The following is a 15125-nucleotide window of genomic DNA, read 5'->3' as shown; positions in this document are numbered from 1 at the left end:
CTGTGTTGGCCTAAAAACCCACCAGCATATTACACACAGACACACATACACATAGACACACAGACACACACACACAAACATACATCACAAAAAAAATGAAATTTTATTGTTCTTACATAATGTAGTATCTGTACATAGTTCCAAAAGGATACTTAATTCAGTCATGAAGAAGTATGGGTCATCAAATAATACATATATATCCATAGCACAGAAAGCTATATTATAAGATACACATTTGATTGTTAATTATCCTACTTTATTACATGTGTGAGAGACAGTTGAAAATTATGCTTTGGATACACACATGTTTATCATAGTCCCATGTATTAAGCATTTTAACATTAATATTATTAAAAACTGTTGACAAAACAGAGCACATTGTGGGTACATCTTCTACTCTTGAACTTGTCCTTACAAGGTTGTCACATGAGAGTGAAGAGTTAAAATGTAGCCCTGTCTAATAGCAGACCTCCAAGTCAGGCTGCATAACAAGCAACAACTCAAAGGAATTTGATTAAAAAAAAATGTACATGAAAACCTAGCCAAACAGCCCACAGTCCTTTCCCAGGTATCCTTACTTGAAAAGTATGATCAGACACAGCCTGATATTTATATAAACAGTGAGGCACTTAGATGATGATGATGGGAATCTCATTGTATACGTTGCCGCAGAAAAGTACTTATCGCCAGGTAAAAGCATATTCCAAGATGAAGAGTAGCCAGAGAAGGACTACAGGAACTGCTGAAGAAACTTCTTTGATGGACTTGCCACACACAGAGCAACAAAAATATCTACTACAAATGTTTCAAAATATAATCTACATCCATTACTGGCGATCTCTCCAAAAATACTTGAGTGATCATGGTAAATAATTTCCTTCCTTCAAGGCTATGATGAAGAAGAGTTGAAACAAGATATTCTGTTCTTGAAATTGAAAACAACTGTGATGTCTACAGTTTTACAAAGTCATTACATGGATAAGCTTTTTCTCTTGTATACGTTTTATCCCCCTTACCGATATTAAGATGGTATAAAAAGACTTGAAAATAAATACAGTGCTATAGACATAGAGAAGCAGTAAAGGACAGTTTTGAGAACAAATTCAGGTTTTGACAATGTCCTCTAGTTCCTGCTAAAGAAGAGCCAGTGCTTTAATCTTCTTGGAACTCAGCATGCACTTCCTCTCACAGAGACATTCACATTCACATTCATTGTCTCAAAGGCAAAATTCAAATTTCTTGAACAAATAATTTTGTCCTCATGAATGTTCTTCTTTACAAACATTCATTCCTATTACCCAGGAGTTGAGATATCTGAAGGCCTACCCACAGAGTTTTTCTTCATCATGAATTGGTTCATGTAACATAGTACAAACATGTGGGCTGGAAGTTAGAGACATTAATCCTTCTCAGTTGGTGGTATCTTTTGGGAAGTTTAAGGAAATGTTGCCTTGTGGGGAGAGGGGTGGAAGGGGCAGGGGGAGGGAGAGAATCCCAACTCAAAGGCTCAGAGAACTGTCAACAAAGGCATAGAAAAATTTTCCCTAACTGAAGAAAGAAATGCAGCTGGGCCTGGTGGAGCAAACCTTTGATCCCAGCCCCTGGGAAGCAGAGGCAGGTGGATTTTTTAGTTTGAGGCCAGCCCAGTCTACAGAGTGAGTTCCAGGGAAGCCAGGGCTATACAGAGAAAAGCTGTCTCAAAAGAAAGAAAGAAACAAACAACCAAAAAACAAAAAGAAAGAAAGAAAAGAAAAAAAATGCATATAAATATACAAGAAGCTTAAATGTACAGTAGTAAGAATATTTAGAGCTGCAAATGATAAAGGCCAAGTAACATATAAATGTAGACTTCTTAGAATTACACCATACTTCTCCGCAGACTTTACAAAGTCAGAAGGGCCTGAGCAGTTGTCTTTTTTTGTTTTTTTGTTTGTTTTGTTTTGTTTTGTTTGTTTGTTTTTTGAGATAGGGTTTCTCTGTATAGCCGTGGCTGTCCTGGAACTCACTTTGTAGACCAGGCTGGCCTCGAACTCAGAAATACACCTGCCTCTGCCTCCCAAGTGCTGGGATTAAAGGTGTGCACCACCATGCCCAGCTTCTGAGTAACTGTCTTACAGTAACTGAGAGATCAGAGATGCCAGTCCAGATTATTATAGCTAGCTCAACTTTCAAACACCATATATAGAGAAACCAAGATCTTCCGTTACAAGATCAAAGTTAAACAGTATCTTTCCACTAATCCAGCCCTACAAAGGAACTATAAGGAAATCTCCAACACAAGTATGGTAACTACACCCTAGAAAATATATGAAACACCTAACTCCACACCAGAAAGTCTAAAAGAAGGCACACACAGATACACACAGACACCTCCCTACACATGGGCAGACTCCCATACCAAAACCACCATCAAAATCACAGGAAATAACAGTAATTGGTCATTAATACCTCTCAAAATCAATGGTATTAATTCCTAATAAAAAGAAACAGGCTAACAATGTGGGTGAATAAACAGGATCCATCATCTGCTACAGAAAGGGCACACACCTCTGTAATAAAGATAGACACTACCTCAGATGAAAGGAGTGAAGAAAGCTTTTCCAAGCAAATGGACCCTCGAAACAAGCGGGAGCAGTCATTTTAATATGTAATAATGTAGACGTTCAACCAAATGTGATCAAAAGAAACAGGGATGGACACTGATTGATCTTTGAAAGAAAAATCTACCTAGATGTATCTGAATTCTAAATATCTGTATACCAAATGCAAGGACACAAATATTTGTAAACAAAACATTACTAAAGCTTATATCACACATCAAATCCACAAATAATAGTGGGAGACTTCAATACCACTGACTCGCCAAATGACAGGACATTGACAGAGGAACTAAACAGAAACAATGAAATTAACAGTTTATAAATCAAAAGGATCTAACTGACATGTACAGAATGTATCACCTTATCAAAAAATTATAAAGTTTTCTAAGCATTTCATGGAAACTTCTTCAAAATTAACTGTATACTCAGTCACAAGGCAAGCCTTAACAGATACAGAACATTGAAATACCTCTCATTTATCCCATCAGACCTCCACTGATCAAAGTTTAACTATAACATTGATTGGAAATCTACAAAGATTGTACTCTTGCATAAAGTTACTGTGAGGTTCAAAATTTTACTAGAGTGTCTATATTTATCGGGTTTCCCTGCAGTGTAGATATTTCTCATGTGGTTTTTTTATGCATTAAGAGAAAATTATGACATGCAATTGTTTTATAGCATAGATCACAAAGTTTCTCTCCAGCATGTGTCCCATTTACATCATTGAATACTTTTTAAATAAAGATTTATTTATTCTTATTTATAGGAGTACACTGTAGCTGTCTTTAGACACACCAGAAGAGGGTATTGGAGCTACCATGTGGTTGTTGGGAATTGAACTCAGGACCTGTGGAACAGCAGTCAGAGTTTTTGACTTCTGAGCCATCTCTCTAGCCCGATTGAATATTTTTATAGGGTTTTTCTCATCTGTGTTTTTTTTATGTATATTGAGTTTTATGAAAACACTTTATTATATTTATTACATTTGTAGGGTTTTTTTCCACTCTGTACTCTTTTATGTATTTGACTGTGATATGCAAAGGTTTACCACACTGAGCGCATTCATCACGTGTCTCCCTTACTCCTGTATGGAATCCTTTCAGCATTAGAGATACCTGTACTGGGCAATAGCTTTACCACATGGATTATATTCAGAGGATTTCTCACCAATACACATATGGTCATGACAATGAAGACACAGGAAATTCTTAGACTTCTCTATATTATCTAAGACACATTGATAAGCTTTCTCTACAATATGAATTCTTTTATGCTTTTTTTATTAGATATCGTCTTCATTTACATTTCAAATGCTACCTGAAAGTCCCCTATACCCTCCCTCTGCCCTGCTCCCCAACCCACCCACTCCCACTTCCTGGCCCTGGCATTCCCCTGTACTAGGGTATATGATCTTCGCAAGACCAAGGGCCTCTCCCCCCCACCCCCCATTGATGGCCACCTAGGCCATTCTCTGCTACATATGCAGCTAGAGACACCTTTGTAGAGCTGCTTCTGAGAAGGACCCAGCAAAGCAAATTCTTCCTGCACATCCTCATAAGTCACTGCATTCTAGAGCATTATATACACTTTTACAAAAGAAAGCACAATAGAGACAAAATGATTTCCTGACACAGAAGTTCTACTATCACTACCAAGTCATTTTAGAAGGAAACCTAATAATGAGGTTCACCTCTGTCATTTCTCACCCTTTGAGTAGGATGTAGCCTTTCTAGAGATACATCAATTAATAGACATAAAGAGGAGACAAGCGTCACATGATCAATAGTGCTTACCACACATCCACGAAAATGTATGAACGGGCTGGTGAGATGGCTCGGTGGTTAAGAGCACTGACTGCTCTTCCAAAGGTCCTGAGTTCAAATCCCAGCAACTACATGGTGGCTCACAACCATCTATCCGTAATGAGATCTGATGCCCTCTTCTGGAATGTCTGAAGACAGCTACAGTGGACTTACATATAATAAATAAATAAATCTTTAAAAAAAAAAAAGAAACTGTATGAACAATTACTAACTATGAAAATCAATAAACAAGCTGGGTCTATTGGCTTATGCCTTTAACGGTGCAGTCAGGAGACAGAGGCAGAAGTATCACATTGAGTCAGATGACACTGTGCTGTTAACAATGAGTTCTAGGACAGCCAGTGTTACATAGCAAGACCCTGCATTCCCTGCCAGAATTAACCACCAAACTGGGAAGAGAGAAATAAATCATGTGTTTTTACTTAAATTCCTAAGAGAATGGTACATACAATCCAGTCTGTATTCAACTTCCAAAAACTTGTAGTGCACTGGCTCAATACATATTGTTAATGGGATGTTAGCAAAAGGGAATATATGTTTAAAGAGTTACAATTGGATGGAAGAAAACAACATAGGGCAGGAGACATAGCTCAGCTGTGAAATGTATGTGGTTGTTTTGAAGCTCTGATTGGGAACCTGCAGGTAAACTCTAAAGGTCCTTCTCCCCAATTGCTTTTTGATCAATCAATAAAGATAACAGCAGCCTTCAGGGCCGTGGTGGCATACTCCTTCTTTAATTCCAGCACTCAGGAGGCAGAGGCAGGTGGATTTCTGAATTCCAGGCCAGCCTGGTCTACAGAGTGAGTTCCAGGACAGCTGGGCTACACAGAGAAATCCTGTCTTAAAAAAAAAAAGAGAAGAAAAGAAAGAAAGATGACAGCAGGCAATGGGTGGGTGAAAGAGGCTGGACTTTCAGGTTCCCAAAGGTAAGGAAAGAGAAGCAGAATACAGGAAAGAGATATTTGCCAAGCTTTGGAATGAGAGTCACCAGTCATGTGAGATTTCCACTGGAGTGTTCATTGGCAGCTTCCCCAGATGGGAAATTAGAAATGCAACTAAGTTCAGAGCATCTTTAGTTTGTTGAGCAAGGAGAAGGTAACTGGACAATTAAGCAGATGGTTGGCTTAAGATGTTAAGCAAGGAGAAGGTAACTAGATAACTAAGCTATCTCTAAGGAGATATAGAGTGTTGAGCCAGGAGTAAAGGAAAGGACACACTAGTTGTGAGAAGCTTGGAAAAGTCCAGCCACTGAGCCATAAGGCAGGGTAAAAATATTAATGTGTCTCTGTTTGTGTGACTTTCATCTGCTGATCCAAAGCATCCAGAGCAGGAGCTGGATGTGTGCCTGTCTGGAACTTAAGGCAAGGTAGTTAAAAGGCTACATGCTACATGAAGAACTCTTGGTGCTCCTAAAATGAGTGAACTCAATTCCCTCTACTTATAGGGATTTCACAGCTTTCCCTTGTTCCACTTTCAGGAGGTCTCAGGCCATCTCTTGTCTACTGTGAGGACTGGTCACACATGAGGTGTATATTCATGCATACAGACTAAAGACTCATAGTGTTACTAACATAAGTCACAACAAAAACAACAACTAGAAAGAAGGTCAGCACCTGTCATCCAATGACTGAGAAGTCTAAGCAGTATTAATGCCATGCGTACATGCCATGCTGAGAAATAGGATGGTAATGTCTGTAAAATTTCAAAAACCAGGAGGTGGATAAAGCTAAGCACAAAAGCATATGCTTGACATTACACATATGAAATACACATATATTACAGGCCCATCTGTCAATAAAAAAAGGCCAGGCTAGTTGGCCCACACTTGGTCCCAACATTTGAAGTCAGAATCAATTTGATCTCTATGTTCAAGGCCTGGTTGGCATACAGGACTACTAGGTAGGACGACAGAGAAACATTATCTTCAAAAACAGAAAACACAAATAAAGTATGAAAACATTAGTTAAGTAAAATAACTTAAGACTGACTAGCTAACTATTGCTTCCACTGCATCTTAGGCAATTTAAAGACAGAGTCTATTATGGGGAAGGCATGACAGGAAAGAAGGATATTTAAAGGAAGCTACAGGATGACTTTCAATCAAAACCAAATAAACAGAAAGAAGAGGAAATGGATTAAGCCAATAGACACTCAAATCCCATCTCAATAAGGAATAGCATCTAGTAGGGCTTCTTCTACAAAAACGTCCATATTCTCATCAAGGAAGGACACCACAAAGAGACAAAAGTTTAAAGCCAACATGCTATCTGGAAGCTCTTTGATGCACCTAACTACCCACCAGGTCACAGTCATTCCATGATAACATTGCCTTGAATCTGACTTCATGGACCCTTAAAATCTGCAACAGCATATACACTGTTCCAATGTCCAAAGTCTCTTTTGATCCTCAAGGCAATCTTTGGATTGTCACATCTTCTAAATTCTGAAAACAAATTATATTTTCATAACATAAAATGGCACAGAATGCCCTTTCCCATTCCAATAGACAGGAATGAGTACAGTGGGTAGATGGAGCAAAGCAAGAAGCCAGCAGGAAAATCAGCAAGTCCTGTTGCTCTGTCTCAGACACATGTGGCTTCAATTATAAGGGGCAACTTCTCCTAGTTCTGTTGGGTTTGTTACTTCTCCTCTCTATATGCAGCTCTCCATAGCAGATGTCTCGTCCCTTATGTATCTCAACATCCTGAGTTCAGTGGTGCACACCTTTAATACCAGCACTTGGGTGGCAGAGGCAGGCATATTTCTGAGTTCGAGGCCAGCCTGGTCTACAAAGTGAGTTCCAGGACAGCCAGAGCTATACAGAGAAACGCTGTCTCGAAAAACCAAACCAAACCAAACCAAACCAAACCAAACCAAAACCAAAACAAACAAACAAAAAACCAAAACCAAAACCAAACAAACAAACAAAAAAACTATCCTGAGTTCAGATAATGCAACTAAGTATTCATCCTCATAGCTTCAAGCAATGAACTTACCCATTTTTTTGACATTGGGGGTCTGATGCTTAGGAAGACAAAACCTGGAACAATGTTGAACTGAAAGCAGAGATCAAGCATCTTTGACCTAAGATTTTTCATCATTCTTGTTTCCAGAACTCACAAGACATAAGTGGTTATACTGAGTTTGGCTTCTAAACTGGGATTGACGCCACTGGAGGTGAACCACAGTTGTAGCAGGTTTTTCATGAAGTTATTTACTGGGACTAGGAATCATTTGACTACTCCCACCATTAATTAGAGACTTAGCAGGAAAGAGTGTTATTCTCATGGCACATTTTAAGATTTCCAGTCCATTGAAAGACGACCTTTCCTTCCTTCCTTTCTTTCTTCCTTTCTTTCTTCCTTTCTTTCCTTCCTTCCTTCCTTCCTTCCTTCCTTCCTTCCTTCCTTCCTTCTTCCTTCCTTCCTTCCTTCCCTTTTTTTTTGAGACAGGGTGTGCCTTTGTAGCCTTGGGTGTCCCAAACTCAGAAATCTACCTGCCTCTGCCTCCCAAGTGGGATTAAAGGCGTGTGCTATCACTGCCTAGCAAAAGACCTTTTCTTTAATGGTGATTTAAAAAAATGTTCTTGCATTTCAATTTATGTATTTCTTTCACCACTTGATGGCCATCTCAAACTACCTGACATTCTTCTATATACCCAACAAATTTGCTTTTGTTTCTAACCCACATGTTGAGTTATTTCACTTTTTTGTGAATGAGTTTTTAGTAATAACTGTCATAAAGATTTATTATTCAATCTAGGAAGTCAGCCCCTTAACTTTTAATCCTACCTTAGTCAATATCCCAGAGCATAGTCAAAATGAGAAGGTTTTAAGTCCAAAATATCACACGAATGACCTGTAGCTCAATTTTTCATGGAGTCTCTTTCCCACTGAAAACTTATGGCATTGTTTTACTTTGTATGCATTACTCGTAACAGGCCAATCTTCTGGGTTCTATGAGGACAGACAATTAAGATAAATATAGATCTCAATGTCTTTGCCATTTAAAGATCCTATATTTTCAACCTAAATGGAAATGACAACATTTCTAGGTTCTGTCAAACAGCAAATTCATGTTTTACTTAGCATTTTATTTTTCTGACTAGCAAGCTAGATCTGTTGTGATGAAATCCTAAAACCAAGTGTTTCAATGAACAAGGAATTTTATGTGGCTGATTCTTACAAAGGTGGTTCCCTTGATCTTCCTGCCTGTCACTGTACCAATACCAGGCAGTTTCATTACAGCTTGAGGTCAGGGATGGTGATTCTTCCAGTAGTTCTTTATTGTTGAGAATAGTTTTCAGGAGCCTGAGTTTATTGTTATTCCAAATGAATTTCAAGTTGCTTTTTTACTCTATGAAGAATTGAGTAGGAATTTTGAAAGGGGCGGTATTGAATCTGTATATTACTTTTACAAAGATGGCCATTTTTACTTTATTAATCTTGCCAATCCACAAGTATGGGGGATCTTTGCATTTTTCTGAGGTTTTCTTTGATTTCTTTCTTCAGAGACTTGAAAGTTTTACAAATCTTTCACTTGCTAAGCTAGTGTTACACCAAGGTATTTTATATTATTTGTGACTACTGTGAAGGGTGTCATTTCCCTAATTCCTATCCCAGCCTGTGTATCCTTTGAGTAGGGGAAGGCTACTGATTTAAGTTAGTTTTATATCCAACCACTTTGCTAAAGTTGGTTAGTCTATGATTCTCTAGAAAAATGAAATTTATAAATTAATGCCAAAAATAGACTTTGGGGGAAGATATATAACACATAGGTTTATTGACATTGAAAAAAGAACAGGCACTCCTTGGCAGAGGCCATGGTATTAACAAAATACTTTTTGATCTTGGCCGTATGTGGATTGGTAGTTGCTGAGTCCTGTAACCTGACACACACAGCTGCAGCCAATGAATGGCCTGTGTCTCAAAAATCTAAGCTGACTAACTATGTCAATGAGGACTGCACATATCCACATCCTAACCCTAACCCTGATCAACCTAAACACTTCAAATTGTACATCCACCAGTCTTGTGTGTTTATATTACAATGTACAAATTAACATAGGCTAGTAAATTACAAAGTCACCTTACCTGTGAAAATCAGGTCCTCCTTCATATTGGTGAGAAGCTGAGTGCCTTTATCTTGAGTTAGTCTATGATCTAGCTACTGCCTACCCTCTTTCACTCTGCACTGTAAACAGGACTCTGTTCCTCCTACTCTGGTCTGAGTCCAGAAGCCATGCTCCACATGCAAACCCGTTCCCTGTTACTGCAATGGACAGGTCATTACATGACTCAAATGGGTAATTTTAAAACTGTTGTTGTGCTAGTACTCTTTAACTTAAGAATTTAGAAACTTTAATCAAGAGGAAACCAAGGCCATTGTCCTGGGAAGCAAAAGACTGGGATCAGGGCCCTGGGAGGCAATATACCTCCTGTCAGAAATATGTTCCTAAAAGGCTGAAAATACAGCTGTTCTAGACTTAATATGCCTTGTGAGGGAGGGGAATATGCAATACACAATGCAAAGATTAATTAAGAAAAAAAAATATCTCCCCTTCATCCTGTCCTTTCTGCAGGGACAGAGTACCAGCTAGTCTGCTCTCCTGAAGGCAACATATCCTGAGGCATCCCAGGAGATCTGTTTCACTTAAGTCTTTGACACCACATCCAGAGACATCCCAGGAGATCCAAAGCACTCAGGCTAACTGACACTACAGCCTGAGGCATCCCAGGGGATCTGCTACACACAGGGCAACTGAGCAACTGATAGCCAACTTGTGTGATCCCCTGAATACACAACAGCTGGAAGGGATCTCAGGGGTTCCTCTCTACAAAGGGCAACTGGGCACCACCATCTGAAGACCTCCTGGGGGCTCTATAGCATGCAGGGCAACTGACCCAACAGACTGAAAGCCTCCCTGGAGGTCTGCTGTACACAGGGAAACAGAAACCACAGGCTACTGGCCACCCTGGAGAACAGCTTCACACAGGACAACAGTGGGACTGCTCCTCTGAAGACCCAATAGTCTGAAGTCCTCTCAGGAGATCTAGTGCAGCCAGGGCAACAGATCAAGAGCTTCTCTGTCCCTCTGAAGATGCCCTATCCCAGTTGGAACATCCCACAGGAGGTCTGCTACAGCAAGGGCCTCAGGCCTATCAGGAGACTTGAAGAAACCCTTGGACAAAAGAAGCAGACTGCAGACAGAGTCACCCAGACCAGCAAACACCAGGGATAACCAGATGGAGAAAGGCAAGCAAAAGATCATAAGAAACAGAAGCCAATAAAAGTGGACACCATCAGAACCCAATTCTCCCAAAACAAGCCCTGAATACACCAACACACCTGAAAATTAGGAAGCTAACCTAAAATCCTATCTCATGAACAAAATAGATTTCTTTAAGGAGAATAAAAATAACTCACTGAAAGAAATTCAGGAAAACACAGGTAAACAGGAAAGAGCCCTTAAAGAGGAAATAATAAATCCCTTAAAGAAATACAGAAAAACACAACCATACAGGTGAAGGGATTGCATAAAGTGGTCCAAGAAAAAAATTAGAAGGAGAAACAATAAAGAAAACACAAATAGAGGCAAACCTGGAAATAGAAAACCTCAAGCATTGCTACAGAGCAATAGTGATAAAAACTGCATGGTATTGGTACAGAAACAGACATGTTGATCAATGGAGTAGATTTGAAGACAAAGGAAATAAATTCACACACTTACTGACACTTGATCTTTGACAAAGATGCCAAAAATAAACAACGGAATAAGAAAGAATGTTCCATAAATGGTGCTGGTCTAACTGGCTATCTGTTTTTAAAAAATGAAAATAGATCCATATTTGTCACCTTGTACAAAGCTCAAGTCCATGTGGATCAAGGACTTCCACATAAAACCAGATACACTGAATCTAAGAGATGAGAAAGTGGGAAAGAGCCATGAACTCAGTGTCACAGGGGGGAATTTCCTAAACAGAACTCCAATGGCTCATGCTCTAAGATCAAGAATTGATAAATGGTACCTCATAAAACTGGAAAGCTTCTGTAAGGCAAAGGAAATAGTCGAAAAGACAAATCAGATATCTACTAATTGAGAAATAATCTTCACTAACCCCACATCTGATAGAGGGCTAATATCTAAAATATATAACGAACTGAAGGAGATAATTACCTTAAAACCAAACAACCCAATCAAAATATGGGGTATAGAACTAAACTGAGAATTCACAACTGAGGAATCTAGAATGGCTGAGAAACACATAAAGAAAGGTTCAAAGTCCTTAGTGATTAGAGAAATGCAAATCAAAAGGAACCTGAGATTTTACCCTAACCAGTCAGAATGGCTAAGATCAAAACCTCAGGTGACAACACATGTTGGAAAGGATATGGATAAAGAGGAACATTCCTCCATTGCTGGTGAGATGGCAAACTGGTACAACAACTCTGAAAATCAATCTGGAGTTCCTCAGAAAATTGGAAATCGATCTACCTGAAGACCCAGCTATAACACTCTTGGGAATATAGCCAAAAGATGCCCCCAACCATGCCACAGAGGAACATGTTCCACCATGTTCATAGCTGCCTTATTTGTGATAGCCAGAAGCTGGAAACAACCTAGATGTCTCCCGACAGAAGAATGGATAGAGAAAATGTGGTTCATTTACACAATGGAATACTACTCAGCTATTAAGAATGAGGACATCCAAGCCAGGCGTGGTGGCACACACCTTTAATCCCAGCACTCGGGAGGCAGAGGCAGGCAGATTTCTGAGTTCAAGGCCAGCCTGGTCTACAGAGTGAGTTCCAGGACAGCCACGGCTACACAGAGAAACCCTGTCTCAAAAAAAAAAAAAAAAAAAAAAGAATGGGGCTAGCAAGCTGGTTCAGAGGAAGGCAATGGACGCATCAATGCAGGACAAGAAAGAGGTACATTCCAACCAGCCAGACTGTCTATCTCATGGCAAAGACTTCAGTGTGGAGAATTCCAGTTTTTTGAGGTATAATTTTTAAATTTTATTTTATAAGTAGTTTAATTTTATTTTGCATGCATGTGTCTGGGCTCTGTATACTCTGAGACCAGAAGGCAACAGCAAATACTTCGCAATAATAATAGTTAGCAATCAGGTAGTTTCGGAAATGGGACTCCTGTCTACTGCAACAATATCAAGTTTATGTTTAGTGCTAGGCTGTCTATCTGGCAAGGTGCTTATTTAAATTGTACTTTTGTACATATTAAGTAAAAATATTGCATTATTTTCTGCTTCATTTTCTATTCTTTATCCATTCCCAAATGTGTTCCAATATCTTCTTTGTTAAGGATGAAAAATAATTCACAAATACATGAAGAAAACCTGCTGGGTGCATTTAAAATATGACTATAATTGTTTTTTCAGGGATGAATAATTTGCATTGGATATGCCATTAGGAAGCTCATCACAGCCTGAGAATTTTTTTCACTTCTGGGAGAATCTGATCCCGAAGTGACCTAGGATATCTTGCACAAAAAACATGAAGAATAAAACTTACAGTGGTAAGCATCTCAGATAACATTTACTGATGTCATGACCCCCAACTTCTGGATCTGCAGGGAAGATTATGGCTACTGCCCTGAGACAATCATAGTCTGCCTTGGCTCTCTGGACCGTGCAACACACCCTGTTGACCACTTTTAACTTGGATGACTGTGAAATCCTGGTGTCCTCACTCTGTAAGCACCATGAATATAGGCATGTGCAACCATACCTGGTTTAGGTGGCTTCCACTTCAATTACTAATGCATTAGAATTACAGCATGTGTAAGATGAACAGTTCCAATTAAGTAGATTCAGAAGTCACTTAACTCTGTGACCCTCAGTTTTACCATCTGTAGAATAAAAATAGAAGTCTATCCTAGTATTGGTGAATTATAACAGATGCCATCCTAAACCAAAATAATATTGTTCTTAGTTTGCAGAGAGTGGCTTTTAGGCAGGAAATCTACATATGATGGGAGACTTATGTTAATAGTGTTAAGACTAGGGACTGTGTCCTAACTGCTCTAACCAGCTAGGCTGAACCACTCAGCCTCATTAAGCCAACAACAAAAAAAAGTGTTATCTGGCACCATGCCCATCTATGTGTGAGACATGTAGTTGATTCCTGACTACTCTAAATTATTAAATTTCTATGAGATAGATGAATAGGATGCTTTGGGTGTATACCTAAGGTATTGTTGTTCTTTCTATTTTCATGTAAGAAGCATTTTAATTTTAATATGACTAAAGCGTGTTGACAAAACAGGAACCTCTGAGTATATATCTTCTATCTTTGGACTTGTACTCAGAAGGCTGGCACATAACTATCAAGAGTAAAAGGATAAGCCGGGCGTGGTGGCACACGCCTTTAATCCCAGCACTTGGGAGGCTGAGGCAGGTAGCTTTCTAAGTTCGAGGCCAGCCTGGTCTACAAAGTGAGGTCCAGAACAGCCAGGGCTATACAGAGAAACCCTGTCTGGAACAACCAAAAAAAAAAAAAAAAAAAGAAGAAGAAGAAGAAGAGTAAAGGATAACCCTGACTAATGACTGACACCAAAGCTAGGATGCACAACAACCAACTCTCAGTGGAATTTGCGAGAAAATGAAACACAAAGCAGCGCCCACCACGCTTTCACCAGCAACCTTTCTGGAAATGTATGATCTCACTGCCCTCATATTTAAATAAACAATGGACCATTTAGAAGATGAGTATCCAGTTCATTTCATTGCAGTAGAAGAGTAACTATCAACAAGAAAGTGGGATTAAAGCTGAACAGAAATCACAGAAGGAAGTCAAGGACTGCATAATAAACATCTGTAAATGGATTTGAAAGACATAGAAGCCGGGCATGGTGGCGCACGCCTTTAATCCCAGCACTCGGGAGGCAGAGGCAGGCGGATTTCTGAGTTCGAGGCCAGCCTGGTCTACAAAGTGAGTTCCAGGACAGCCAGGACTATACAGAGAAACCCTGTCTCGAAAAAACAAAAAAAAAAAAAACCAAAAAAAAACAAAAAAAAACCAAAAAAACAAAGAAAGACATAGAAAAAACTTTAATATGTATTCCAAATGTTTGAAAATAAATCCACCACCACAGTTGGTGATCTCTACTACTACACTCGAGGGACCATGGGAAATAATTTCCTTCCTTCAAGGCTCTGATGAGGAAGAGAAGAAACAGGATGTTGTCCCTGATATGGAAAACATCTGTGATGTTACAGGCTATAACAAGGTCATCAACACAGATAGGGTTTTCTCTTGTATAAGATTCTTTTCTATTTCCTGACATCATGATGATATAAAACACTTTAATTATTTAGATGGCTAGAGACATGGCCAAGTAATTAAGAAAATTTCATTCCCAGGGACAAAGTCAGGTTTGGACATCTTGGTGTATCTTCTGCTATAAGAAGATACAACAACTTAATAATCTTGGAAATCAGCATAGACATGCACATACTTACCCAAAGATGCAGACAAACCCCATAAATAAAATTAAACAAAGTTGGCCAGCAAAGAAAATTTCATTCATGATGTTATTCTTGTATAAACATTGACTACTCAAACCCAGGGTTTGTGGCATCTAAGGCTTATCCAGAGTTTTTCTTCATCATGAGTTGGCTTATATAACAAAAAGCAAGCATAGAGGATTGATGGCAGAGAAATCAATACTTCTCAGTTA

Source organism: Mus caroli, unplaced genomic scaffold, assembly GCF_978045245.1.
Source record: "Mus caroli unplaced genomic scaffold, Mus_caroli_1 scaffold_15, whole genome shotgun sequence".
In the NCBI taxonomy this organism is placed as follows: Eukaryota; Metazoa; Chordata; class Mammalia; order Rodentia; family Muridae; genus Mus; species Mus caroli.
The sequence above is the reverse complement of the archived record's forward strand: the minus strand, read 5'-3'. Positions refer to the sequence as shown.